We start from the raw sequence: 27,943 nt of genomic DNA, 5'->3' as shown, positions 1-27,943 counted from the left end.
AGTGGTGTCTGGCGGACATGATCCGATACAGGGGATCATGTCCGCCAAATATTGATAAATCGGCCCCTTAGACTCAACTTAAATGTTTAAATTGTCACTTTTATCAGTTAAACACAAGCTAGTATACCTGAAGGGGTAAATTTTCGGACAAACCTAAAACAGAAGCTTGCATTGAACCCCAAGTTTTAATGAACAAAACTGCAAACCCCATGATGGGACAATGCAAACATTGGATTTGAACTATGAAACGGCTACAGTAAACATAAGGATTTTGTCATTACTATGAAGATATTCATGCAGGAGAGGCTTATTAGGTCAGACTGTGTCACAGTAATTATCACAGCTGTTTGAAGTCAGAAAATAGGTCAGAGCACATTATTTATAAATATCATATTTGTCTATCAGACAGGGCTGCGAACCAACGCATTACAATCTCTTTCAGCTCGAAAGATTTTTCCTATTATATGCCTGAGACACTCCTCAAACACTTGTCAAACATAACAATGCACATATTGTGAATGTCTGTATCAGCTAAAAGCTTCACATAAAAAGAAAGACCTTTAAGAAAAGCAATTTCATTCTGATTTTACTGTCCTTGCATTGACGTGTCCAGATAATTAGATACACAGTAGTAAATAGGTAGATTCTAAATGATAACAGACCTGCCATGAATGAGTAATTTATTGAAACTCCTTGTAAATTCAGTATGTTTTAAGACTGAATAGAACACATACAGAGAGGAACTTATCAATAAAATATCCTGCTGGAAAGAAATACTGCAGTCTGTAGAATAAATAGACTCCAGTCCATTGTAAATTTAACAAATCTATCATTTAAAAAAAGAAAATCTATATCTTACCAAATACTTTTTCATTTTTATCGCTTTGCTAATATTAAGGTGAAACATGGTTGCTCTGTGATAGAAGCTGCTTAATAATATTTTCAAAAAGATGCTATTGACATAACTATTGATAAGGCGTATGTATAATTAATAAGCAAGATGGTTTGCAATCAAAAGGTAAACAAAAATATTAACACAAATGCAGAATAATAGATTTTTTTTTTTTTTTAAATGAAAGCAAAAGTGATTGTATAAAGCATATTTAACATACACATGTTTGCCCTTTTAAATGCATTAGATTTTGTTAAACTTCATAAGGGATAAACCTCCTATTACGTCTTCCTGTACCCAACATGACTTAAATGAAATACCATACTTGACAATAGATTAAATTAAATAAGACACTTGACAACAGGTTAAATGGGCAAAAGACCGGTCACGGTCACATTTATTAACACATAAGCCTTTAAAACTAGGCCTATGTAAATATGCCAACTAGTCAACCAAAATTACTTCAATAGGAGAACTGCAACAGTTCTTCACTGGTGGCGGCAATGAACTAGCTAAAATTAACCCCTACTAACAGACGGCCAGGGCCCTACACGGTGTGTGCAGCGTGGCACGATTGCCACACCCAATTGGCAGAGAGAGAGAGCTGTAAGCTGATAGAGGTATTTGCCTAAGATTCGTAGGGGGGAGTAACCCCTAGGTCGGCACCTAGTGAGTGTCACCTCCCCCATCCCATGACATCACTCATCTCTCTCCCTGCCCGCTCTCTGGGCCCTGACCGACCACCAGCTAGGGCACATACGACCAGCCCAGTAAGGCGACCCCCCCGGGACGAGTTGTAAAAACATGCTCCAAGAGGGTGGAAGACTAAATTACCCCCTGGTCTTAATGGGCTAGTTAAATTAAACCTACCCAAGCCAGGGTGAGCCCTAGACCTTACCCGAAGCCGCCACATCTTCATCCAGGGACGGGTGGGCGGGAAAAATTCTTCCTTGAAGTCTGGAACCAGGAACAGAAGAGGGCTGGATTCACTGCAGTCAGGACCTATAAAGGTAAGCAGAAACACCCGCCCCTCCACTTGCAACAATGTAACATCTAGTACCTTCCAGACTTCAACTCAGTTATCCCTTAATTTTGTTACAGGCCCAGTAGAGGGCCCTCCACTACGTCTTCCTGTACCCAACATGACTTAAATGAAATACCATACTTGACAATAGATTAAATTAAATAAGACACTTGACAACAGGTTAAATGGGCAATGGTCACATTTATTAACACATAAGCCTTTAAAACTAGGCCTATGTAAATATGCCAACTAGGCAACCAAAATTACTTCAATAGGAGAACTGTAACAGTTCTTCGCTGGTGGCAGCAATGAACTAGCTAAAATTAACCCCTACTAACAGACGGCCAGGGCCCTACACGGTGTGTGCAGCATGGCACAATTGCCACACCCAATTGGCAGAGAGAGAGAGAGCTGTAAGCTGATAGAGGTATTTGCCTAAGATTCGTAGGGGGGAATAACCCCTAGGTCGGCACCTAGTGAGTGTCACCTCCCCCATCCCATGACATCACTCATCTCTCTCCCTGCCCGCTCTCAGGGCCCTGACCAACCGCCACAAGAGTCAACCGCCTCTGGCCACCACAACTGACAAGCTCTTACCATATCCATAAAAAACTATAACAATAAAACTTTATCTTTTAAAACATATACAATCAAACTACCAATAACAATGCTTTTCTAATATCCCCTAGAAAAATGTCCAATCCCACCTCTGTAAGGTGAACACCATCAGGGCGATAGAGAGCTTTGTTGTCAGCCGTTAACTCGTCATGCTTAATGGAAAAACCTCCTAACGCCATGACCGTCCGCCCCATCTCCCTATTCAGCTTCTGCCTCACATTATACGCCGCCCTCTGATTCACAATATACATCCAACGCAGTCGTGCAACTACGTTGGACCAACCGATCTTTACATCAGTAAGCCAAGCACCTATCCAGCGTATGTCAGAAGCCATCCTCCGAATTAAGTCCAAAACTGGAACGGACCCCATGTCGTTCCCCCCCAAATGCAGCACAATAATGTTAGGCTTCCCCCACCTCCTGTGTGCATCTTGAAGCAAGGTGGGTAACTCTTCCCATGTTAACCCCCTGCGCCCTAGCCACCGCACATTAGCTCTGGATGTTGCAAATCCCAATTGCTGCCCGTCCGGCCTCTGCGACGCCCTGATGGACGCCCAGTGCACGAAGGAATGACCCACTATCCACACATGTTTCGTGGGAGAATTCTTGCTTGAAAACATAGGATACAAAACTGAGACAATGACCTACAGTTGCTTTACCCCATATACCACAAATACCCCCAAATATTAGCACCTTTTTTATCAGAACGTGCGGGACCTTGCCTAAAGGGATTTGCCCCCCAAAGGGCGTATATATGATTTAAAACGCGCTGACTTCCAACGCCCTAATTTCTTGATACCTGATTCCGAAACACCACTGGTCGCCGTCTAGTGGCCGCCCCGATCCGAAAGGAATGGGGCGCAATTCTCAAAGGATCCAGCCCAGCAGCAGCCGCCGCCTTGGCCAAGGCCCTTTTAAATTGAAACAACGATAACGCAGACCCATCTTCGTGAATGAATAACTGACGAAAACCCTGTGGTCTAACCTGGCAATACTCATTGAAACTCCTAACCGGGCAACATTCAGGGAATTCGTGTTTTCCCAGCAGGAGCCAAGCTCCCTTACCTTCCTGATCCGTCTTGGACCTAGGCACTAGAAGCAGCAGCCCATCACCCGATGGCCGAACATGCTCCCAGTGGATCCCACCATCCTTATCCATTTTTGATGCAGCCACAATTTCACCGACCCTCAGCGCCCCAGCCAGGGCAAAAGAGAAGGCTGCCCTAAATAAGGACGCCTCGAACCACGACGAGCACACTGACTGCAGTGTACCCACCAGTTCTCACAATCTTAGAGGTGTAATGGGTTCTCTATGATCTTTTCCACGCAGGGACATCCGCCCCAACCCTTCATTACCTGTTTCACTAGAAATGACCATGAATAATCCGCAATGCCGAACGTCTTATTGAAGAACACGACGGCCGTTAGCCTGCTCTGAGCCGAAAGCCTATATACGCCCTGACTATGTAACCCCGAAAGCCAATCAAGCACCTGTACCTGTGTAGCTGATTGTACGGTAAACCCCTGTTGGCCGGCGAAGCAGACCCACGATCTCCAGTGTTTCTCATATGCACACCAAGTCTTGGGAGCCAAGGATGCCCTTACTAGGGGGAGGACACTTTCCCAGCCCCCGCCATCTGCCAAAGAAAAGGAGGGCAATTTAGACCAGTTCTCGCGGCCCCTGGTGCCACCCTCCTAAACTGATCCCATTGAAATCTGGACAGAGCATCTGCTACAACGTTTTTAACCCCCGGCACGTGCCGTGCCGTGAAACGCATGTTCAACTTCAAGCAACGCAACACCAGGTGTCGTAAGTATTTAACCACCCTGGGAGATGACGCAGAAAGCCAGTTTATGGCATAGACAATGCTCATGTTATCAGACCAAAAAACCACCGGCTGATTGGCCAGCCTCTGTCCCCAGAGCTCGACTGCCACAATGATTGGGAAAATCTCCAGCAACGTTAGGTTTCTGGTTAAACCGGCCAGAACCCAATCCCCCGGCCACGGAGCCGCGCTCCATTCGCCATTGAAGTAAGCCCCGTACCCGAAACCACCTGCCGCATCTGTAAATAGGTGAAGCGATTGATTGGACGTAGGGCCCTCCCACCAAATGCAGACTCAGTTGAATTTCTTTAGAAATTCCTCCCATACCCAGAGATCCTCTTTCATCTCCACGGACACCTTAACCTTGGAACCCTTCCCCTTGGGGCCTTGCAGTTGACTCTCCAGCCTCCTGTTGAATACCCTCCCCATAGGTATAGCCCTTCCTGCGAAATTCAAGAGACCCAGCAAGGACTGAAGTTCCTTAAGGGAAATCGACTCTGCACTACGCACGGACAAAACCACCTGCAAAAGGCGGTTGACTTTGTCCCGTGGCAACCTACAAACTGCAGCTTCAGTATCTATTTCGATACCAAGAAAAGTAAGGCAAGGACAGGGACCTTGTGTCTTATCCTCTGCCAGAGGCACCCCGAATCTACCCATCATGTCTTGCATGATAACCATCATGCGTGAGCATTCGTCCGAACCTGCCCTACCTACCAACAGGAAGTCATCCAGGTAGTGGGCCACGGCCCCACCCCCAGATGCCCTCTGCACTACCCAATGTAGAAAGGAACTAAAACATTCAAACAAGGCACATGATAGCGAGCACCCCATGGGAAGACATTTGTCCACATAGAAAGCCCCATCCGCCTTCATGCCCATCAGCCTGAATGCCGAAGGGTGCAGGGGCAGCAAACGAAAAGCTGACTCTATGTCCAGTTTCGCCATTAGAGCCCCCACTCCCTTACCCCTGACGATACCAAGAGCATTGTCAAAGGACTGGTAGTGTACCGAGCTCATGTCCGGGTCGATGGCATCGTTCACCGACCCCCCTTTTGGAAATGACAAGTGATGTATAAGCCGAAACTTGCCCGTGTCCTTCTTGGGGACTACCCCCAAAGGGGATACCACTAAATCAGGCAGCGGCCTAGCCCCAAAGGTGCCAGCCACCCTGCCCAAAGCAAGCTCCTTACTTAGTTTTTCCCGCACCACCTCCGGGAATTCATATGCTGACTTAAGGTTCCTGTGTACCACAGAACCCACAACGTCTCCCCCCACCGGAATCCTAAAGCCCTCCCGTAACCCGGACCTGAGCAGCTGAGCTGCTTCTTGGTCAGGGTAATGAGCCAGCCAGGGCTCCATGGCTGGTAATCTAAGTGGGGTTGGGGCCCTTGTACCCAGGACCCCCTCTGGATGCCGACTTGTTGGCGCCGGCATCCTTCCGCTTGATGCAGTCTGCCCCTGAATGTGGTCCACAATAGAATTTGCAGATGTGACGAAAGGAACAACTAGCCCCTCTGTCACACTGTTTATCCTGGAATTTCCAGCATTCTCTGCCGCGCTGCTTCTGCCTCTGTGCCACCCTACTGGCCCCTTGCCACGGCCCAGGGGTGCTGCCCGCACCCCCTTCCAACCCTAATTTGGACCACAGGTCAATATCCTTAGTACAAAAGTGCAGGAGGGGGTTACCCACCATCTTCCTGCGGAAGGACATGTCGTACTCCCACCAAGCACCTTCCTTAAACCTAGAGCGGATATCGTCAATGGTATCCTCGTATTTAAATAGGTTATGACCCTGGGAGGGCCACTTATCTACATAACACGTGGCCAGTACCTGAAAGCATCGATGCCACTCCTCGAATGTCTCTGGCCACTGGACCTTTTTTGGTCCTGTGCCATCCGCCGCGCGTTCTCTGGCCCTACACGACTCGGGGGATAGTTCAAAGATGTTGACGTAAAGTCCATCCTGAATCTTTTTGACCACCTTAGATTTTAGGTGTCCATATAAGGAGTGCACCAAACACGGGTAAGTGTCGCCGTGAGACGCAACTTTCCTTGACACAGGGGCTGCCCCCATGGCCGGAAACCCCATGGTAAACTCCTGCGCTAATGGAACTACGTGACTACTCTCCGCTCTAGGAACCTTCCCTTTCACCTGCGCAGCAACCAGCTTTTTTATCATCTTAAACATTTCCTTCTGCCCCTTTCCCACTAAGCCTAAATCACCCTCACTCTCAGATCCTGACCCACTAGAGGATGAACCCAGCTCTACGTGTGCAGATGTGTGTAAAAGAAACTCACCTCTGAGGGCCAGTGGCGGCGCAGCTCCTGCAGGCGACTGCTGGTGTCTGTCCTCTGTGGTAGCTGGCAAAGAAGCTGCAATCAGCATTGCTCCTTGCCGGGATGTAGACGCCATAGCTGGAACAGCCTGATCCATGGAAAAACCCTGTGAAAACAAAACATTTTGGGGAGTACTCCGCGTGGATGATTGAACCCCTGGGGGGTTCCCAACCTGCTCCCCAGACAAACATACACCAAGCGCAGCTGAAACTGCCCTCCTTATAATCTCTTCAGTCCCACTGGAAATCTGGCCCTGAGGCCCACTCACACTTTCACTGCCATCCCCCCGCCTCAGACCAGCCTATTAATGTCCCTTGAAATGATTCCCCCTGAGGCTGTACCTGCCACATCCAGATACTCAGTATCCCCATTAATGACCCCCTGTCTAGCCACAGTTATCCCCCTGTGGACCCCCAAGATCAATCTGGCCTGAGTAGCACGACCGGAATTAACACCTCTCCCCCTCTGCCTCAACAAAGTAGCTCTCCTGCCTCCAGGCGTTTTCCCCAGTGCCTTGCCAGACATACCAACAGAACGCTCTCTCGCACGTGCCCCAGCCGCCCCAGGTGCCCTCCCATCCGCACGGAGCCTCCCCAACTCACTAGTGTTTGCTCCGTGCGGTGACCTGCTTCTTGTTGCCTCGCTGCGCACTCTGCATCGCCCGCGCTCCTCCCTGTCTGAGACGTCACTCAGGGAGGATGCGCGCGACGCCGGAAGGGGCGGGGCTACAGCCTGACGCAAGCCCGGGGACATGGAGAGCCCGGACCACGTGGGCGCCCTGCCCCCGTCCTGTTCAGCAGAACCTCTGACTGGACCATCCGGGGACAAGTTTCCCACTAGGGCCTGCGCCATCGCAAGAACCGAGGCCAAGGCCTCAGGCAGAAGGGCCTGAAGCTGCTGCCAGGACGCCTGCCCGGCAGCAGCTTGGCCCATTTGCGCGCCATCCCCAGGAGGGGGACCAGTAAGTAAATCGGCGGCATCAAGGTGTGGGTAAAGGGATGGGGATGAAGCCGGCTGAAACAAGGGGCCCCTGGGAGGAGTATTTAAGTAAGACCCAAAACCCCCACCCTACTCAAGGAAGGCCCAGGCCCACTAACTAAATCAGGGACCATAACCCCAGCTGAACCATGGGAATCAAGTTGTAGGGAATGAGAGCCTGAGGGGGAGCCCTGGAATCCAGAGCTTACAGCAGCGGCCCTGGCTCCCAGCCCTCCCCTCGTGTTAGGCCTGTTCTGGACCCTGGGGGCTGACTTGGTTTTTGTAACTGGGGATTGGGGTACCACATCCTCAGAGGCTGATCCACTCTCTCTTGCAGCTCCCCTCATGCCTAGAACCTCCTTCACAACTTCTCTGTAACACTTTGGCGGTGCAGACTTTCTCTTGGCACGCTCCATCTCCACAGAAAAATTCTTCCTTGAAGTCTGGAACCAGGAACAGAAGAGGGCTGGATTCACTGCAGTCAGGACCTATAAAGGTAAGCAGAAACACCCGCCCCTCCACTTGCAACAATGTAACATCTAGTACCTTCCAGACTTCAACTCAGTTATCCCTTAATTTTGTTACAGGCCCAGTAGAGGGCCCTCCACTTCCATATGCAGCTGGTATTTATTTAATTTCTCAGCCAGTTCAGTATATTAACAGCACAATTTTTTTAATGTAATTCTGCATGCTCTATAATGGATACTGCTGCAGTTTGGTGCCTAGTAAGCCTGTGGAGGGGGTGCTACTTGAGGTAAGTAACTTACCATAGTACAGACACAGCCCACAGGATATAAGAAGGTACATTCACCACAGATACATCATAGCCTACTCTCCTACTGACACATTTGTTTTGCTGATTTTAGGTACCTTAATGCCTGTCCTCATCATTTAGGAGGGCATACCTTTTGACATTGACACCATTTTTAACTATTTGGCAGCCCTAGGGACCCTCTGTTTAGCTTATCAGAAACATTTGTGTATGGCCCTTTAAAAAAAAAAAAAAAAACTGCTTGCCTTGTGCAGTCAGTGGTTCACATGGCAGACATGTGGTTTAGGCATGCATCATTTTAAAAAGGTTTAGGGGTTTTTCTTTTTTGGTGACTTAACAAATTTTTCACTTTAGCTAGTTTTTTTAATGTCTGAGGCACTGATTCTCTTCTTGGTGGTAGGCCCGGCCCCTCAGCTGGCACTCTTTTCTCCTCACTTGTTTGCTGCAACTAAGCAGGAAAAGATGCATCTGCCAGATTTTATCACAAAATTGAGTTAGTTTCTGTGCCCTGTCACTGTATGTGGGTGAGTACCCACACATGAGTTGCCAGGGGGTATTTAGGGCATTCTTTAAGAGGTGCTACCTCTTCCTTTATTTAACTGAAGGTATCAGAGGTGTTAATTGGCAAGTGTAGTTGGCTCTACTATACTGATAAGCCTTACATACAATGCAACCCAGTGCATCTGTCCCAACTAAAACTATATCAAAACCTTTGGAAGAGTTAACTACTGATAACTCTTCCTGTACTTTTTTGTGTCTGTTTTGAAAAACAGTTTCAGTTTGCCAGGTCAATGAACTCTGCAATAATTGTGTACATCATCTTTTGCATGCAAAGCAGCCACAACCTTCTACTTCCTCTAAGGAATTATGTTGTGTCCCTGCCTTTGTTACTCAAGGGGCTACTACTGACTTTTACTGACTTTACCCTTGAGTTTAAAAATAATTTACACAAAGCTATTGCAGAATATTTAGTGTGTATCTCAAGTAGGGATGGGCGAATGTTTCGCAACATTCGAAAAACGGCACAAATTTTAACACATTCGTTCGTTCGAATCGAATTTCGAATGTTTACATAACATTCTAACATTCGATTTTCGAATATTCGGTTTCGAATTTTACGATTACATTCGAAAATATTCGAATTCGAAAAATTCGAATTTAGATTGTAATAGTATTTCTAATGCTTTTTCTTTTAATGTAAAATTCGAATTATGCAATATTCGAATTCGAAAAATTCGAATTTAGATTGTAATAGTATTTCTAATGCTTTTTCTTTAAATGTAATATTCGAATTATGCAATACGTGTATTCGAATTCGAAAAATTCGAATTAGATTGTAATAGTATTTCTAATGCTTTTTCTTTAAATGTAATATTCGAATTATGCAATATTCGAATTCGAAAATTCGAATTTAGATTGTAATAGTATTTCTAATGCTTTTTCTTTAAATGTAATATTCGAATTATGCAATACGTGTATTCGAATTAGAAAAATTTGAATTTAGATTGTAATAGTATTTCTAATGCTTTTTCTTTAAATGTAATATTCGAATTATGCAATATTCGAATTCGAAAAATTCGAATTTAGATTGTAATAGTATTTCTAATGCTTTTTCTTTAAATGTAATATTCGAATTATGCAATACGTGTATTCGAATTCGAAAAATTCGAATTTAGATTGTAATAGTATTTCTAATGCTTTTTCTTTAAATGTAATATTCGAATTATGCAATACGTGTATTCGAATTAGAAAAATTCGAATTTAGATTGTAATAGTATCTTTTAAATGTAATATTCGAATTATGCAATATTCGAATTCTAAAAATTCGAATTTAGATTGCAATAGTATTTCTAATGCTTTTTCTTTAAATGTAATATTCGAATTATGCAATATTCAAATTCGAAAAATTCGAATTTAGATTGTAATAGTATTTCTAATGCTTTTTCTTTAAATGTAATATTCGAATTATGCAATATTCGAATTCGAAAAATTCGAATTTAGATTGTAATAGTATTTCTAATGCTTTTTCTTTAAATGTAATATTCGAATTATGCAATACGTGTATTCGAATTCGAAAAATTTGAATTTAGATTGTAATAGTATTTCTAATGCTTTTTCTTTAAATGTAATATTCGAATTATGCAATACGTGTATTCGAATTCGAAAAATTCGAATTTAGATTGAAATAGTATTTCTAATGCTTTTAAATGTAATATTCGAATTATGCAATATTCGAATTTGAAAAATTCGAATTTATATTCGAATTCGAAAAATTCGAATTTATATTCGAATTCGAAAAATTCGAATTTCGAATGTAGACATTCGATATAATTATAAACATTCAAATTCGAAAGTGACATTCGAAAACTGTAAATAACATTCGATTTTCGAATTTTTAAGAATATTCGTTCTTATCGACATTCGAATTTAGAATTCGAATTTCGGTAATAACATTCGTTCTACATTCGAAATTCGAAAATTTGCACATTCGCCCATCCCTAATCTCAAGCCAAATATAGGTGGGCCCAAGTCTGGGGATGTACATTCATCTTTTGATGTGAACATGCAAGGTCCTTCCCCTCAACCTCAAATTCCTGTCCTGCTTCAGAGCTCTGACTCTGAGGACTCAAAATCATTAATTTCAGAGGGGGATGTGTCATCTGGGGAACAGGATCCTGCTCCTGACCCTTAATTTGACAATGTTTTCCGATTTAAGGAGGAGCATATCAACACCTTGTTACATGAGGTACTGAGAACTCTGGGTATTTCTGATGAAGAATTTTCTGAAAACAAACCAGTAAATCAGTTAAATGTTTTTTTTAAAGAAAATTAACAAAAATCCCAGATGTATTTTATGTTCAAGATTTCCAGTATTTCAGGTTTCTGACTATGTTTTTTGGCCATTTTATTGGTTTTATTGGCCATTATAGCTCTGTTTGGAAAGATACTAGGTTATTTAGGAGAGATGGCTTGCATTTGGATGCTAAAGGAACAGAGTATCTGGGAGAGGAGTTCAAATACTTTATTAGAAATCATTTAAACTAATAAAGGGGGGTAGCATTAATATATCCACCTGCCCCCCACAGCATGCCAAAACTGTTAGTCCAAGTAACAATTCTAGAAATTCTAGTAGAAAAATTCTTCGTGCCATGAGCACAAATGCTTGCAGCTTAGGAAATAAATTACCTGAACTCATTTCAATAATGACTAGGGGCAGCTTGGATTTAGTAGCTATAACAGAAACACGGTACAATGATTTGCATGACTGGGACATAGTCATACCTGGATACAGGTTATTTAAAAAGAACAGAGTAGGGAAGAAATGTGGAGGAGTTGCTTTGTATGTAAATGAAAATATAAAGGTTACTGAAATTGTAGGAACAAATTATGAGGTGGAAAGTATTTGGGTGACTTTGGAAATTGGAGATAAAAATGTTTTTAGAATAGGTTGTATATAGGCCTCCATTGCAGGATGAAAAACTGGACAATCTGTTATTAGAAGAAATAACCAAAATGACCATGAAGGGTAAGGTTATAGTACTGGGGGACTTTAATTTGCCAGATATAGACTGGAAGATTCCTTCTGCTAGGTCGGCTAGAAGCAGGTATATTCTTGAATCTCTGCTAGGGGAATCACTTGAGCAATTAGTCAAGGAACCAACTCGTAAGGAAGCTATATTAGATCTAATACTTACAAACAGTGATACAGTTTCAGATGTGTCTGTAGGTGAGAACTTAGGATCCAGTGATCATCAATCTGTTTGGTTTAGTATTCACGTGCAGGAACTGTCCACCCAGACTAAAACAAAAGTTTTAGACTTTAGGACGGCAGATTTTTCATTAATGGGAGAATACCTAAAAAACTATTTAAAGGGGAAAACTCTTCTTACAGGGGTTCAAGAACAGTGGGAATTTGTGAAAGGTGCCATTTTAGATGCAACCGCACACTGTATTAGACATGTCTGTAAAAGTAAAAGAAAGCGGAAACCAATTTGGTTTTCCAAAGAAGTAGCACATGCTGTTAAGACAAAAAAGATAGCTTATAAAAATTACAGACACACACAAGCAGATGATGATATGAAAATATGGAGACTCCAACAAAAAAAAGACTAAGCAGTTAATTAGGAAGGTTAAAGCTCATGCAGAAGAGAAGATAGCACAGTCAGTAAAACATGGGGACAAAACATTCTTTAGATATATCAGTGAAAGAAGAAAAATAAGGTAGGAATAGTAAAATTGAAATCAGTTGATGGTAGAATAATAGAAGAAGATAAGCAGATTGCAGACTGTCTCAATGATTACTTCTGTTCTGATTTCACAAAAGATTGTGAAGATACAATGTCTACATTAAGGGATGCTACGAAAAATAGAAACAAGCTTAACAGTAATCTTTTTACAGAGGATGAGGTTTTGCTAGCATTATCAAAAGTAAATGTTACAAAGGCAGTGGGTCCTGATAATATTCATCCAAGGGTTTTAAAAGAACTTCGATCAGTGCTAACTGTCCCATTAACTGATCTGTTTAATCAGTCACTATTAACAGGAGCTGTCCCAGATGATTGGAGAATAGCAAATGTAATACCTCTTCATAAAAAGGGCAGTAGAGAAGAATCTGGCAACTACAGGCCAGTTAGTTTAACTTCAGTAGTAGGGAAATTAATGGAAAGCCTCTTAAAAGAAAGAATTATGACTTACATAAAGACAAACAATTTAGAGGACCAAAATCAGCATGGTTTTACTTCAGGGAGATCATGTCAGACTAATCTAATTGACTTCTTTGATTATGTAACAAAAGTATTAGACAAGGGTGGAGCAGTTGATGTAGCATATCTAGATTTCAGCAAAGCATTTGACACCATCCCACACAATAAACTTATTCATAAACTATATCTCCTTGGTCTAGATTCAAAAATTGTGAACTGGGTGGAATGCTGGCTTAAGGACAGAAAACAAAGTGTCTTAGTAAATGGAGTTCATTCAGCAGAGGGGGCTGTTACTAGTGGTGTTCCTCAGGGGTCAGTTCTGGGGCCTGTTTTGTTTAACATATTTATCTGCGATATCAGCAAAGGGCTACAGGGGAAAGTATGTCTCTTTGCAGATGATACAAAAATTTGCAACAGAGTGGATGTTCCAGGGGGGGGTAGACAAAATGAGAAGTGATATACAACAATTGGAGGATTGGACAAACGACTGGGATCTAAAGTTTAACACAGCAAAGTGTAAAATAATGCATTTAGGGAAGAAAAATCCAAATGTTAATTACAGACTCAATGACACTTTACTGACTGTTACAGATGAGGAACGGGACTTGGGAATTATTATTTCAGATGATTTAAAACTTAGTAAACAATGTAGTAATGCAGCGAGTAAGGCTAGCAGAATGCTTGGATGTATTGGTAGAGGTATTTGCAGCAGAAATAGTAAGGTTCTTATGCCACTTTATAGATCATTAGTTAGGCCCATCTTGAGTATTGTGTGCAGTTCTGGAGGCCATATCTTCAGAAGGATATTAACAAACTTGAATCTGTGCAAAGGAGGGCTACCAAAATGGTACATGGTCTAAAAAATAAAAGTTACCAAGATAGGCTCAATGACCTAAATATGTATAGCTTAGAGGAGAGAAGAGAAAGAGGTGATATGATAGCAACTTTCAAGTACATTAAAGGGTTTAGTAAAACTGAGGCTGTGGGTATTTTACATAAAATGGAAAATTCAAGAACAAGGGGTCATGAGCTCAAGCTAAAGGGTAGTAGATTCAGGAGTAATTTGAGGAAGCACTTCTTTACAGAAAGAGTGATTGATTTATGGAATAAACTTCCTCAAGAGGTAGTAGCAACAAACACTGTGGGGGACTTTAAAAATGCATGGGACAAGCATAAGGCTATCCTACGAACTAGATAAGTTTATACTGTTAGGTAAGGTCGGGCAGACTTGCTGGGCCTATGGCTCTTATCTGCCATCAATATCTATGTTTCTATGTTTCTATATTGGCAAGTAATGAAAAAAGCCTGGTATACCATTTGCTCCTTCCTCCAGGTTTAAGAGGATGTCCCTGATTCCAGAACAAAATGTGGAATTGTGGCAAACCATAGTTTGATAGAGCTATTTCCCATCTTGCCAGATGCACTACTATCCCCATGGAGGAAGACACCTCCTTCAAAGACCCAATGGACCACAAAAGAGAGTCTTCCTTGAGATAACTCTTCATTTAGACTGGTTTTCTGCTTAAACCAGCAGTGTCTATCACATGTTTTGCTGTGGCAGAGGCCCTTTGGTGTGATTTCATATCCAAAATGGCTGCAGATCAATCCTTTGCTGAGGATCTCCAGAACTGCATTGATGCCCTCTAAATGGCTAATGCCTTTATATCCGATGCAGTAATGGACATAATCAAGACTTATGTAAAATATATATCTATGGCAGTCCTTATTAGAAGGGTCTTATGGTTATCAGATATTGTATCAAAAATTAGGTTAATTACTTTTTCCTTTTGTGGGAAGATTCTATTTGGATCAGATCTAGACTCAATCATTATGACTCTTACTGGCTTTTCAGGACAAGAAATCAAAGGGAAAAATAAATAAGGGGGTATTGGGTGGGTTTTAGAGTAGGGTTGGTTGTGTGGGTGGTGGGTTTTGTGTGGGTGGTGGGTAAGAGAGCTGATTACTTTGGGGCAATGCCCTGCAAAAGGCCCTTTCAAGGGCTTTTTGTAATTTAGTGTAGGGTAGGGCTTTTTTATTTTGGGGGGCTTTTTTATTTTGTTAGGGGGATTAGATTAAGTGTAATTAGTTTAAAAATCTTGTAATTTGTTTATTATTTTCTGTAATTTAGTGTTTTTTTTTGTACTTTAGATAATTTTATTTAATTGCATTTCATTTAGTTAATTTATTTAATTATAGTGTAGTGTTAGGTGTAATTGTAACAGGTTAGGTTTTATTTTACAGGTCAATTTGTATTTATTTTAGCTAGGTAGTTATTAAATAGTTATTAATAACTATTTAATAACTATTCTACCTAGTTAAAATAATACAAACTTGCCTGTTAAAATAAAAATAAACCCTAAGCTAGCTACAATGTAACTAATAGTTATACTGTAGCTAGCTTAGGGTTTATTTTACAGGTAAGTATTTCATTTTAAATAGGAATAATTTAGTTAATTATAGTAATTTTATTTACATTTCTTTTAATTATATTTAAGTTAGGGGCTGTTAGGTTTAGGGTTAGACTTAGGTTTAGGGGTTAATAACTTTAATATAGTGGCGGCAACGTTGAGGACGGCAGATTAGGGGTTAATAAATGTAGGTAGGTGGTGGCGATGTTAGAGCCAGTAGATTAGGAGTTAATAATATTTAACTAATGTTTGCGAGGCGGGAGTGCAGCGGTTTAGGGGTTAATATGTTTATTATAGTGGCAGCGACGTTGGGGGCAGCAGATTAGGGGTTAAAAAAATGTAGGTAGGTGGCAGCAACATAGGGGGTGACAGATTAGGGGTTAATAAATATAATGTAGGTGTCGGCGATGTTGGGGGCAGCAGATTAGGGGTTCATAAGTATAATGTAGGTGGCGGCAGTGTCCCGCAGCGGCATATTAGGGGTTAATAATATAATGTTGGTTGCAGTGATGTCGGGGGCGGCAGATTAGGGGTTAATAAGTGTAAGATTAGGGGTGTTTAGACTCGGGGTTCATGTTAGGGTGTTAGGTGTAGACATAAAATGTATTTCCCCATAGGAATCAATGGGGCTGCGTTAAGGAGCTTTACGCTGCTTTTTGGCATGTGTTAGACTTTTTTTCAGCCAACTCTCTCCGTTGATTCCTATGGAGAAATTGTGCACGAGCAAATTACACCAGCTCACCGCTAATGTAAGCAGCGCTGGTATTGGAGTGCAGTAAGGAGCAAAATTTTGCTCAACTCTCACTTCTTGTCTGGGTTGTAAAAACCCGTAATACCAGCGCTGTCTGTAAGTGAGCAGTGAGCATAAACTGCTCGTTAGCACCGCACAGCCTCTAACGCCAAACTCGTAATCTAGCCGTCTGTTTGGCTATACATTAAACTGAGGAGAGAGGGGAGGTGGGAGGAATTAAAGCTCTAGTGTTGGTTCTTGGCCTCCTCCTAGTGGCAGGAATTATATCCCACATATTATAAAGCCCTAATTTATCAGGTAAACATACATTTTGTTTTCCAATATACTTCCACTATCAACACATGCGCATTCTTTTTACATGCACACTTTCTGAGGTGCCAGTTTCTACTGAGCATGTGCAAAAGTACATATTATATACTTATATGCATTCTGTGACTGGCTGATGGCTGTCACATGATACATGGGGAGGTAAATTTGGATTAACTTTTAAATTTGCCAGAAATATTCAACTGCTCATTTCAATTTCAAGGAAAGTGCTATTGTATTGTTTTGTTATGTTTGTTAGTTTTTATTATATATTTGTAAATTATTCAGTTCTTTAGTCCCTATCTTTAACCCAAAACCATAATATTTAGTATCATGGCTAACTATATTAAAGTTTATGATAAAAGTGCACACTATTTAACTAGTATATACATTTTATAATGTATAATTCAGATTATTCTAACTTTGGTGCCTAAATAATGTACATTTTATTAAAGACAGGAGGCAAGTATTTTATTAAAGACAGGAGGCAAGTATTTTGCATTAATCTTTACTGACTTCCAAAACAGCAGCAAAGAAACCAATAACATAGAGACAAAAAACAACCAATCAGCAAAGAGCAGATAATATAACCAAGTAGTAACAGGAAATAACTTCAAAAGAAGGAGAACACTTCAAGGAGAACGAACAGGAAGGATCCACTGAAAAACTGAGTAGCCTTTCGGGAAGGATGGATTGAGACAAATAAGTACTGTCATCCTGCAAGGTCAACGGTCCTTTAAGCTGAAAGAAAAACAGAAGAGAGAGGTAACACTGCCACCAATATGGGATAAAGCCTAAGAGAAACAAATGTTAACACAATAATGCGTATAACTTAAAATTTACCTTTTTTTTATAAGGGAGGGGAGAGGAGGGAAAATATTCACCTCCTGTCTTTAATAAAATCTAGATTATTTAAGCACCAAGGTTAGAATAATCTGAATTTTATGGCGAGACAGAAGGCTTCATATTTTGCATATTTTAAAGCCTTGAAATGACAGAAACGAATGCCAGAGGGGCAGATTTAGGAAAATACAAGCTTGAAGACCAAACGGAACATGGCCAGCAAAACCTGAAGGCTACAGCCCACCAAAGATGTATGAAAGGAAAATCATGCCTCAGGCATAAACCCTCTGATTCCCGAAAGACGACCTGAGGCAGAGCCACAATGGTCTTCAGCTCTGAAGTTCAACTGTAAGCCCAAGGGCTTACCGAATACGTGGATCCTCTGAGAAAGGAAAAAATCAACACTAAGAGGGTGGAGATGATCTGGAAGAAAGAGAGGAGAAGAAGGAAGAATGAACATCCAGAGTAAAATACATATATGCTTCCTTGCAGACATTGAGGCAGCAGCGTTCACACCCTGCTGCAAAATATTACAGCCTGGTGAGCATCTGCTGAACAGGTTAAAGGATATAACATTAGAATCAATGAGAAAGATAAAATGGGGGCATCAGAATAGGAAGGCCTGATCATCAGTCTAGAAGCCAATCCTGAATGACAACTCAGCACAGAATGAAGGGGTGCTCACCTGTTTATCTTCCCTCATAATAGATTAAAACAGGGGTTGAACTGGTATTACAGATGTTGGAAACAACCACTTAGACATTTAAGCCCTGCACCAATTAGTTATGGATCAAATTTGATAAAGGTACAGAGTGAGGAAATACTAAAACACTATTTATGAGAAGACCTAACGGATTTGAACTTGGATTTCTGTCATTCCCAAACCTATGTAGTTAGCAACTAGACCATAGGTACAAATATCATACGATAGCAAGAATTTGCAGATAAGAAAAAAGTAAGGGAATTATATTAAAAGAGTAACTGCAAGAAAAAAGTGACACTATGCAAGCATAGAACATTATCTATGATCGCCATAAATGCTTAGCGCAACAAGCTAATGATTATTATACTGTCCAATAAAGTAAACTATAGCTCTTTACCAAAGATACCAACAGAGCCAGAAGCGGCTGGAAGAAATCAGCAGTGCGCGGCTCATACCATTAGATGCCTGATGCGCGACTGCTGCAGGATAGGAGTTTTAAAACTTGGCAGCCTACAGCGCACACAACCACAAAGGATCATGTGGTGCATGACCAGGAAGGAGGCTAAGTCGGTTGCGTGCAGCGGTAGATCTTAGAAAGTCAGACTGAATGCCGCTGCACGCACTATACCAGCAACGATTGGACACGTGACGTGACCGACATCGCCAGTGGGGGAAAAGGCCAAAAACAGCCGAGAGCCGCAAGGCACGGTTGTCTCCGGATCTCCTGCTGGTGGTACCGGATAGAAGCCACTGACGACTAGGGAACCAGGCAAGTTGGGACCAATAGTCCCATAGGGGTGATCATGTGCACTATATCACCAATGGAATAAAAGATAACAAAATGCGGGGGGTGGAGTCAACCGCCATACAGAGCAGGCGCAGCATGACAGAGCTCCTCTATAATTATTTTCAAAAACCCATTAAAACTGCTAAATATTCCCTGTCTATACAAGTTTTCCCTCTCAGGGAAATCTTTGTGACTGTCTCCCTTGCTCCGTGTCTATGGAATAAGATCGCCACGAGCAATTGGGGCACTTAGACACACTGACCCAGATTTGAGGCCTAATAGCCGTGAACTCTTAGTGGCTCTGCCTGACAGCCTTGCCTCCCACCTGCAGTGCTACGGAACACACCAACTGAGGTGCAATTTCTTCCATCAGCTCCGGAGGGTCGGGGATCCGCTCTGGAGCCCAGCAGCAGCGCTCATCGTAAGCGCCGGAGAACTACAGGGACAAGCTAGAGGTCTGTGCGTACAGGTTCTGGTGGCTGCCGGTTGGATCGTAGATCACTGGGACTGTAAGGTAAAACCTAATACCCTAATCTTAGTGCCTAAAAGGAACAAGCTAGTTGGAAGGGGGTGCCTACGGAGGTTGAAGAGAGCTGTTTACCCTAAATTGCAGCACAGACTTAAGGTATCTCAGGCAGCTCAGTAAAAAGGGGGCAAAATCCGCCATCTTCCCTTCCCCTTCTATATGATTCTGCAGCGCTCTGGCGCATAACTGTAGAGTGACATTTTTCCCTAGACAATTTACAGGGACTGCTGAGGTTTGAAGCCTCTTGGAAAAGGATAAGGACAAATAGTTTAGTTGATGTGGAGATAGGGCCACAAGCACTACAAAATAAAAGTCTGACCTGGCCTATTACACATACGTGGTTTTAAAGCTCAGCACCTAGCAATCTTGATAAATGTGCAGATCTGGACGTTATTACCTATAATACAAGTCTTGCTTGAAAGGAACTCTCAATAGACTATACTGCTAGCGCACAGGAAATTAGTGTGCTTGTTACACTTTATTTTGCTCCTAACTTCATTGCATCCAAGAGGTCCACATTAACTATTGAGCAGATAACTAAACTTTGGCATAACAACTTCAGGGGAGAGAATCCTTTATCTAACCTAAAGTGGGCCCCCTCCTCCCTTTCCCGCAGATGCCTTGTCCCTGTGGGTCATACCCCTTACCCCTTATCCTACTTGGCCAATAGGAGGCACTTCCCCTGGAGGGGACCTACATTGCTAAGCGGGCCTGACCAACAGGATACCTATATCATTAATTTGGAGGCCGTCACCTTCAAATAACCTAACTCCCCACTCAAATTCATGGTTATACTCTTGCCCCCATCAACAGTCATGGTTTGTGGCATACACTAAGGGGTTGAGGTCATGGGCCTGAGGCACAGGGCTGCAAAAAAATTACTGTGAACTAAGGGATTAGTCCTGGATATCTCACTGAGGGATCTCTGCTTTGCTGAACCACTCTACACTGCTGTTCCCCAATTGCAATTTTTTTTTTAAATCTATCATGCCACAAGGTTCTAGGAGGAAAACCACCAATCCTTCAGAGTATAAAAAATCTGTGGCAGATCACTTTAAGGTTAAACCCACTACAAAAAAGCCCACAGCCGACTCCAACTCCTCCTTACACCATATAGGTGATAGTCCTGATATGGCGGAAGCTTCTAGAAACGGTGATAGCCTCTCTGGCTCTGTGGCCTCGGATATTGTGACTACTCTCACTCAGAGGATGAACTCCCTCCAGGAGTCCCTCACCAAGGCTATCAAGGGATCTGCTGCAGACCTCAGAAAGGACATAGGAGCCATTAGTGAACGTATTGACATCCTAGAAAAAAAGCAGGAGAACCTTACAGTAGAACAGGGGAATCTGGCTAGTCACTCACAAGTATTGGTTGATATGTTGGGCTCTGTTGAGGCTAAGATGGCTGACATGGAAGACCGTTCCTGTAGGAACAATTTGAGATTCAGGGGTATACCTGAGGATATTGCCCCATCTGAACTTGGCAAATTTCTTAATGAGCTCTGTGAAATATTACATCCCCCAGGATTCCCTAACGAGACTTTGGTAGATAGAGTGCACAGACTTCCCAGAGGAAGGAATGTCTCGGCAGACAAACCAAGGGATGTGATCGCCAGATTCCATTATTTCCCCTATAAAGAACAGATTCTTAGAGCCATGTTCCAACGTCCCACACTGCCTCCTAAGTTTTAGTCTATCCAGATATTCCCTGATCTGTCCCAGTACACAATCCAAAAGAGAGGCACCTTCCGCGAAGTGACCAGATCACTAAGACAGATGGGTATAAAGTATAGATGGGGTTATCCCACCAAGCTGCTGATACAGAAAGATGGGCGATTCTACACAGCCGACACCCCTGATAGGGGGCAGCTTCTCCTTCAGGGGTGGAACAAACACATCAATTAGGATAAAGAGACTGTCTCTTCAACCCCTAAAGAAACAGAACAAAGCACTACAGTCTCTCCCATTCTAAGACCAATGGCATTTGAATGGAGACCACTGGCTCAGAGTATTGCTCCTTCTAAAAGGCAGAACTTGGCATCACACCGGTCATCATTGGAACAAGCGGAGAGTCCCTCAGATGACGAAGACTGATAAGTATACTGTTCACTTCTATATAGTAACATAGTAGATAAGGTTGAAAAAAGACTGAAGTCCATCGAGTTCAACCTATACAAATCTAAAATACTTACAAAAAGCTCCAGTTAAGCTTAAATAACCCCATTAAAATGTGACCCATTTAATACTAGCAATCATATCCATGAATTTTGTTTATATACAGAAATTTATCCAGACTATTTTTAAATGTATCTATGGTATTGGCATTCACTACCTCCTTTGGTAATGAGTTCCACAATTTTATTGCTCTTACAGTGAAAAAACGTTTCCGTTGCAGGAGATTAAATCTCCTTTCTTCCAACCTTAAATTATGACCTCTTGTCAGAACCAATTTTCTTGGAATAAAAAGAGCTTCTGCCATCTCTGTATATGGGCCTTGAATATATTTATATAAAGTAATCATGTCACCTCTCAAGCGCCTTTTTTCTAAAGAGAACAGACCCAGTTTGGCTAGCCTCTCCTCATAGGTTAATTTCTCCAATCCCCTTATTAGCTTTGTGGCCTTTCTCTGAACTTTTTCTAGTTCTGCAATATCTTTTTTAGCAATCGGTCCCCAGAACTGCACTCCAAACTCAAAGTGAGGTCTTACCAGGGCTTTATATAATGACAGAATTATGCTTTCCTCCCTTGAATCAATGCCTCTTTTAATACATGCTAGTATCTTATTAGCCTTTAAAGCTGCTGCCCTGCATTGTGCACTCATCTTTAGCTTGTTATCTATTACTACTCCCAAATCCCTTTCCTCCTGTGTTTGGCTAAGTCTTGTCCCATTTAAAAAATACATAGCCTGCTTATTTTTACTTCCAAAATGTAGAACCTTACATTTTTCCGTATTAAATCTCATTTTCCATTCACTTGCCCATAGTTCTAATTTTAGCAAATCCCTTTGCAAAGAGAGTTCATCCTGCTCTGACCTAATGTTCTATTTTTGCTAATATGTTCAGTATTGGGGACTTCCTGGTATATCCCCTAGGTATAATCTAACTGTGGCCTTTAAAATAACTTGAGGGAAGAAGGACATGTTTTTTTTTTTACGTCCCCATGTACACCAACGGAGCTCCCACTTTTAAGTGCTCCTATAATGGGACAATTCTGTTTCTCCTCATGAGCTCATGGAACTAGAGACATTTAACCCCATTCAGAGTAACGTTGTGGGACTATGGACATACTACAAGAGACATTTTGCCCCAGTTGTCACAATGCCAATCTGTTACAAAAAGCGAAAATACTTGACTAATATGTTTGTTTTGAACTGTTGATGATTATTCTTCACCATTTCTGATGTTTATAGCTAGTGCTGGTGTGTCTTGTTTGGGAGGTATATGTAAACCTTGATTATGTGTGCCTGTGGAACTGATGTATGTGTGATTCAGCAGATTAATATAGCTTAATGGATGAGAGGAATTGACTTGCTATGTTTTAGGTTGCTTGCCACCTGTTGTAACCCAGGTTGGCTGATTCTCCCCTCCTGGACACCTTTAACCACCTGTATAAGGTCTCGGCTTGCTGTAGATATTAGGAAGGGCTGACAGGATACCAATTTAGTTATTAACACATAGGTTCACTGCTGACATAGCGAGGTTTAATACAGGGACCAAACCGTACCTAGCCTAATACTCATGCCTAACAGACACTTTTCTCTCCTGACAAATGCTGAAAATTCACCTTAAATCTAGGAATAAACGGACAAGATATCAGTTGATCTACAGACACATATTAAAAATATTTCTTCTTTACAGACATGGTAAGCCCTGCCTTAGCTGTGAGAAAAGACTGACATGCTATCAGTGGGGCTACATATGCATATATCTAGCTTTAGATGACCTACCAGGTCTCCTTCGCTGCTTAACACGACTAACTGTGATATTTTGTTTCATACTTCCTAGTCTTGACTTACCTAGCTTAGAGTAAAGTCTTGAGGGTATCACATGATAGCAACATTTATAGAGACATCTAATCCTACCTTGCAAGGAATTAAGAACATTTTGCCCTAGTTGTCGCGATGCCAATCTGTTACAAACAGCGATAATGCTTGACCAATGTGTTTGTTTTGTACTGTTGATGATTATTCTTCACCATTTCTGATGTTTATTGGTAGTGCTGATATGCCTTGTTTAGGAGGTTTATGTCAATCTTTGATTATGTATGCCTGTAGAATTGATGTATGTGTGTAGAGGACCTACCAGATCTCCTTCGCTGCCTAACATGACTAACTGTGATATTTAGTTCCATACTTCTCAGTCCTGACTTAACTAGCTTAGAGTACAGTCCAGAGGGTATCACATGCTAGCAACATTTCTAGGGACATCTAACCCTGCCCTGCAAGGAACTGAGAAATCTTTGGCATGCTATGAAAGCTTCTTCTAGTCTAGGCGAAATGCTTAGTTGTTACACATGGATAAATGGCTGGGTTAATCTTTTTTCTGTTCTGTGTTATTTATATAAGTTATTTATTATCTTGAAATGTATGTTTTTGCACTTACAAGCATAGACTAGTAAAACTATAGACAAATGCTACTGAGTAAGAGGTGTCAACTGACGTGGAAAGGTCTACTCTGGATAGCAAAGAAAAAATTGCATATAGGTTTATGTTTAAAAGTTAATGTTATAATCAGAATTGTTTTTGAAAACATAACAATATTGTGCCAATCTATCTCACATACGCTCCCTTTTTCACTGACATGTACACTTCTAACCAAATACAGACAGACCTCACCCTAAGTTCGCTTTCTACCTTTCCCCACGACTGTTGCTCATTCGGGAATATTAAACCACACGCATGTACATCTTGAGGGAGACATATGGAGTACGGTTAGTTTATTTCAGACATGAGATGCCCTATTAAGTGGTTAGATATGACGTTATTTTCTTTCTTTCCTATACTCACAATACCTAACTGGGGATATAAAATAACTCCTTTTGACATTTCAACCCCCCCCCCAACTGCAGGTTTTGCCTCAGCCCAGGCCTCATCCCTCCTGCCTCCTCCTTTTGTACACTAGTTTATACGGTCGTCAGACTGTATCTCTCCACCCCCCCCAAGGGTAATACCAAAGCTTACCGAAAGTAAGCAAGAGAACACAGATTCAATCGAACTCACAAAGTGACTTTATGTCCATGTTTTCATAATTGAAGGTCAGACAACAGCAGCCCAGCTACACTAGCAGTGATCTCCTGACCCCTTTTACCTGGTCAATACTACTCTCTATTATACATCTATATCTCTCCCTATACATCAATTTCTATACCTTTCTTTCTTCTTCTCCCCCCCCCTGTTGTTGTCCGCTCTCTTCCTCTCTGCCCCATCCCCCCTTTTTTTTTTTTTTTCTCGCGATGAACCCCGGCCTCTAATTTGTCTTTCTTAATACAAAGGGACTTAACTCGCCCACGAAACGAAGCCTGATGCAATCATACTTGAAGAAGCTTCAGTGCGATGTATCCTTTCTGCAGGAGACACATTGGGCTTCGACAAATACTCCAGTCCTGAAATCTAAACACTACCCGGTGGTGTTCAGCTCAACTTACCACGAGAAAAGCAGAGGTGTATCAATCTTTGTTAGTAAAGCGGTGGCTTTTCAACAGATACATGTGGAAACGGATCCAGAAGGGAGGTTTCTCTTAGTGATCTGCAGACTCAATTCACACCTCTATACTCTTGTAAACTTGTATGCCCCTAATCAGGGTCAGATAACATTTCTACGTACAATGTTGCATTTTATAGATGGTTTGAAACAAGGCACGCTAATATTAGGGGGAGACTTTAATTTAGTTTGAGACCCCTATGTAGACAAAAAAATCCAGAGTGACAAAAACTTAGATAACTATTCCCAGTCCACAGCCCCTAAATTTCAAAACCTCACTTACCAGTCCGCGCTGTATGATGTGTGGAGGGCATGTCATCCAGAATCAAGAGATTACACATACTTTTTGCCCCCTCACTGGTCATACTCGAGACTAGATTACTCCTGGTCCATGAACAGTGTTACTAACTGCAGCATATGTAGTTGTCCGTGGTCATATCACGATGCTGTAACAATGTCAATTGACATGGACAGGTCTGCATTGATCAGACCATCATGGAAACTCCTCCTACTGCAGCAATTTCCTCCCTATTTCACTGATTAACGTAGATACAAAATTGTATTCTAAAATTCTCGCGGACAGATTGGCTCCATTGCTGCCGCTATTAATAGATACAGACCAAGTTGGTTTTGTGCAGGGTGGTCAAGGACCGGACAATACAAGACGTTTGATATCTATCTTCTCCGAAGCAAAGAGACAGGACACCCCCCTTCTGGCCCTGTCGTTAGATGCTGAAAAGGCGTTTGACAGGGTCAGATGGGAGTACATGTGGAGGGTCTTGGAGACATTTGGTTTCCCACCTGAAGCTATAACCATGATCAGAGTCTTGTATTCCAGCCCTAGCGCTAGGGTGAGGGGGTTGGGCTTCTGCTCTCCATCTTTTGACATCTCTAATGGTACCAGGCAGGGCTGCCCACTGTCCCCCTTGCTGTTTGCCCTAGTCATGGAACCATTGGCGGAGGCGATCCGTATGTCACCTGCTATTGAGGGAATGCCAATGGGCCCCAGTCAGGAAAAAAATGCGTTATACGCAGATGATGTCACTCTTTTTCTTACGAATCCTGCATATTCAGTTCCGGCAGTCTTTACTACTCTAGAACAGTTTAGCACCTTGAGCTACTATAAGGTAAACAGGTCGAAAACAGAGGCGTATAGTATCAATCTATCTAGCGAGCAACTTTCGGACCTGCAGAAAATCCACGATTTCCACTGGTCCACAACGTCTATCAAACATCTCGGTGTCCACCTAAGCGCAGACCTGAGTAGTATTCTATCATTAAATTTTGATGCTCTGATCACTGAGCTGAAGTCTTTAATAACCAGATGGGATTTTAAGGAGATTTCCTGGATGGGACGCATAGCTACGGTGAAAATGTTGCTACTCCCTAAGGTGTTATATTTGTTCCGATGTATTCCTTTGAATATCCCGCACAGTACCCTACAGCAAATCCACCGGCTCTTCTCCAAATACGTCTGGATGGAGAAAACTCCCCGGATCAGCTATAAAATTCTGCAGAGAGAGTTTTCTAGAGGGGGAGTGTCTTTTCCAAACATATTTCTTTATTATGAAGCTGCTAGACTATCACAGATCATGGCCTGGGGCCCCACTGGGGAGAAACCGAAATGGTTCAGACTGGAGGAGATACACCTGCCTGAAGGCTTAGATCTCCCGAGTGTTCTGTGGGTTCACAAGTACAAACAACTAGTTGAACGGGTTACTAACCCTGTAGTACAACAAAATATTAGAATGTGGCACGAACTCAGACACCATACAGAGATTTCCCCACACCCCTCACCGATCCACCAAATGCGAGGTCTCATGTGGGAACTCCCAAATATCCATGTCGAATTCTGGACACAACATAATTTCATTATGGTGGAACATCTGTTTTCTAATGGTAGGCTGATGACAGTCCGCCAAATACTCGACTCACTGGGGGGGCCTCCTCTATGGTTCCACTTTGAGTGCTATAGAATACTCAGCTTCCTGCATTCCTGGAAGTTTGAAGCTCAAGACCTAAGACCCCATTCTAAATGGGAAGAGAGGTGGCTTCATGAACTGGGGACAGTAAAACCCCTTACATTTCATTACAAAGCCATGCTACAAGATCACTCGGTAGGTCTCCCAGGCCAGATTAAAATGTGGTGTAGGGAACTGGCCCTAAATATATCAGACACAGAGCTGAGAGATGCGATTCAACTGACAAAGAAAACGATTCATTGCATAACGATTTTTGAAAGCTATATGAAACTTATACTACAATGGTACAGAGTGCCTACTAAATTGTCGAAAATGTTTGCTGGTGCATCCCCAGGGTGCTGGAGACTGTGCGGAGGGGAAGGCTCTAACTCGCATGTGTGGTGGGCCTGCCCAAAGGTCCGAGATCTCTGGAGAGATGTTGAAACGCTTTTACATTCTATGAATGTGACTATACAGCTGACACCGGGCCTAGATCTTTTCCATATTCTTGATAAGGCCCTGCCTAAATATAGCAAGCAATTGGTGATCTATGTGATGGCGGCCACTAAGCTCTGTATTGCCAGAGCATGGAAGCGAGTTGCTCCACCCACAATCTCGGACATCTGTGAGGTAATACAATACCTTGCTAACATGGAGAAATTCGCATATAGCTCACTGGAACGGATGGAGGATTATTGGGCTATATGGGAAGATTGGATTCAAATCCAATAGATCTGGGCACTTCCTCATGCTACCAGGGCTGCCACTAGAAATCATGGGGCCCCTGACTCAGCCAGTTTTCGCCC

Source organism: Bombina bombina, chromosome 4, assembly GCF_027579735.1.
Source record: "Bombina bombina isolate aBomBom1 chromosome 4, aBomBom1.pri, whole genome shotgun sequence".
Lineage (NCBI taxonomy): Eukaryota > Metazoa > Chordata > Amphibia > Anura > Bombinatoridae > Bombina > Bombina bombina.
Note: the sequence above shows the minus strand (reverse complement) of the source record.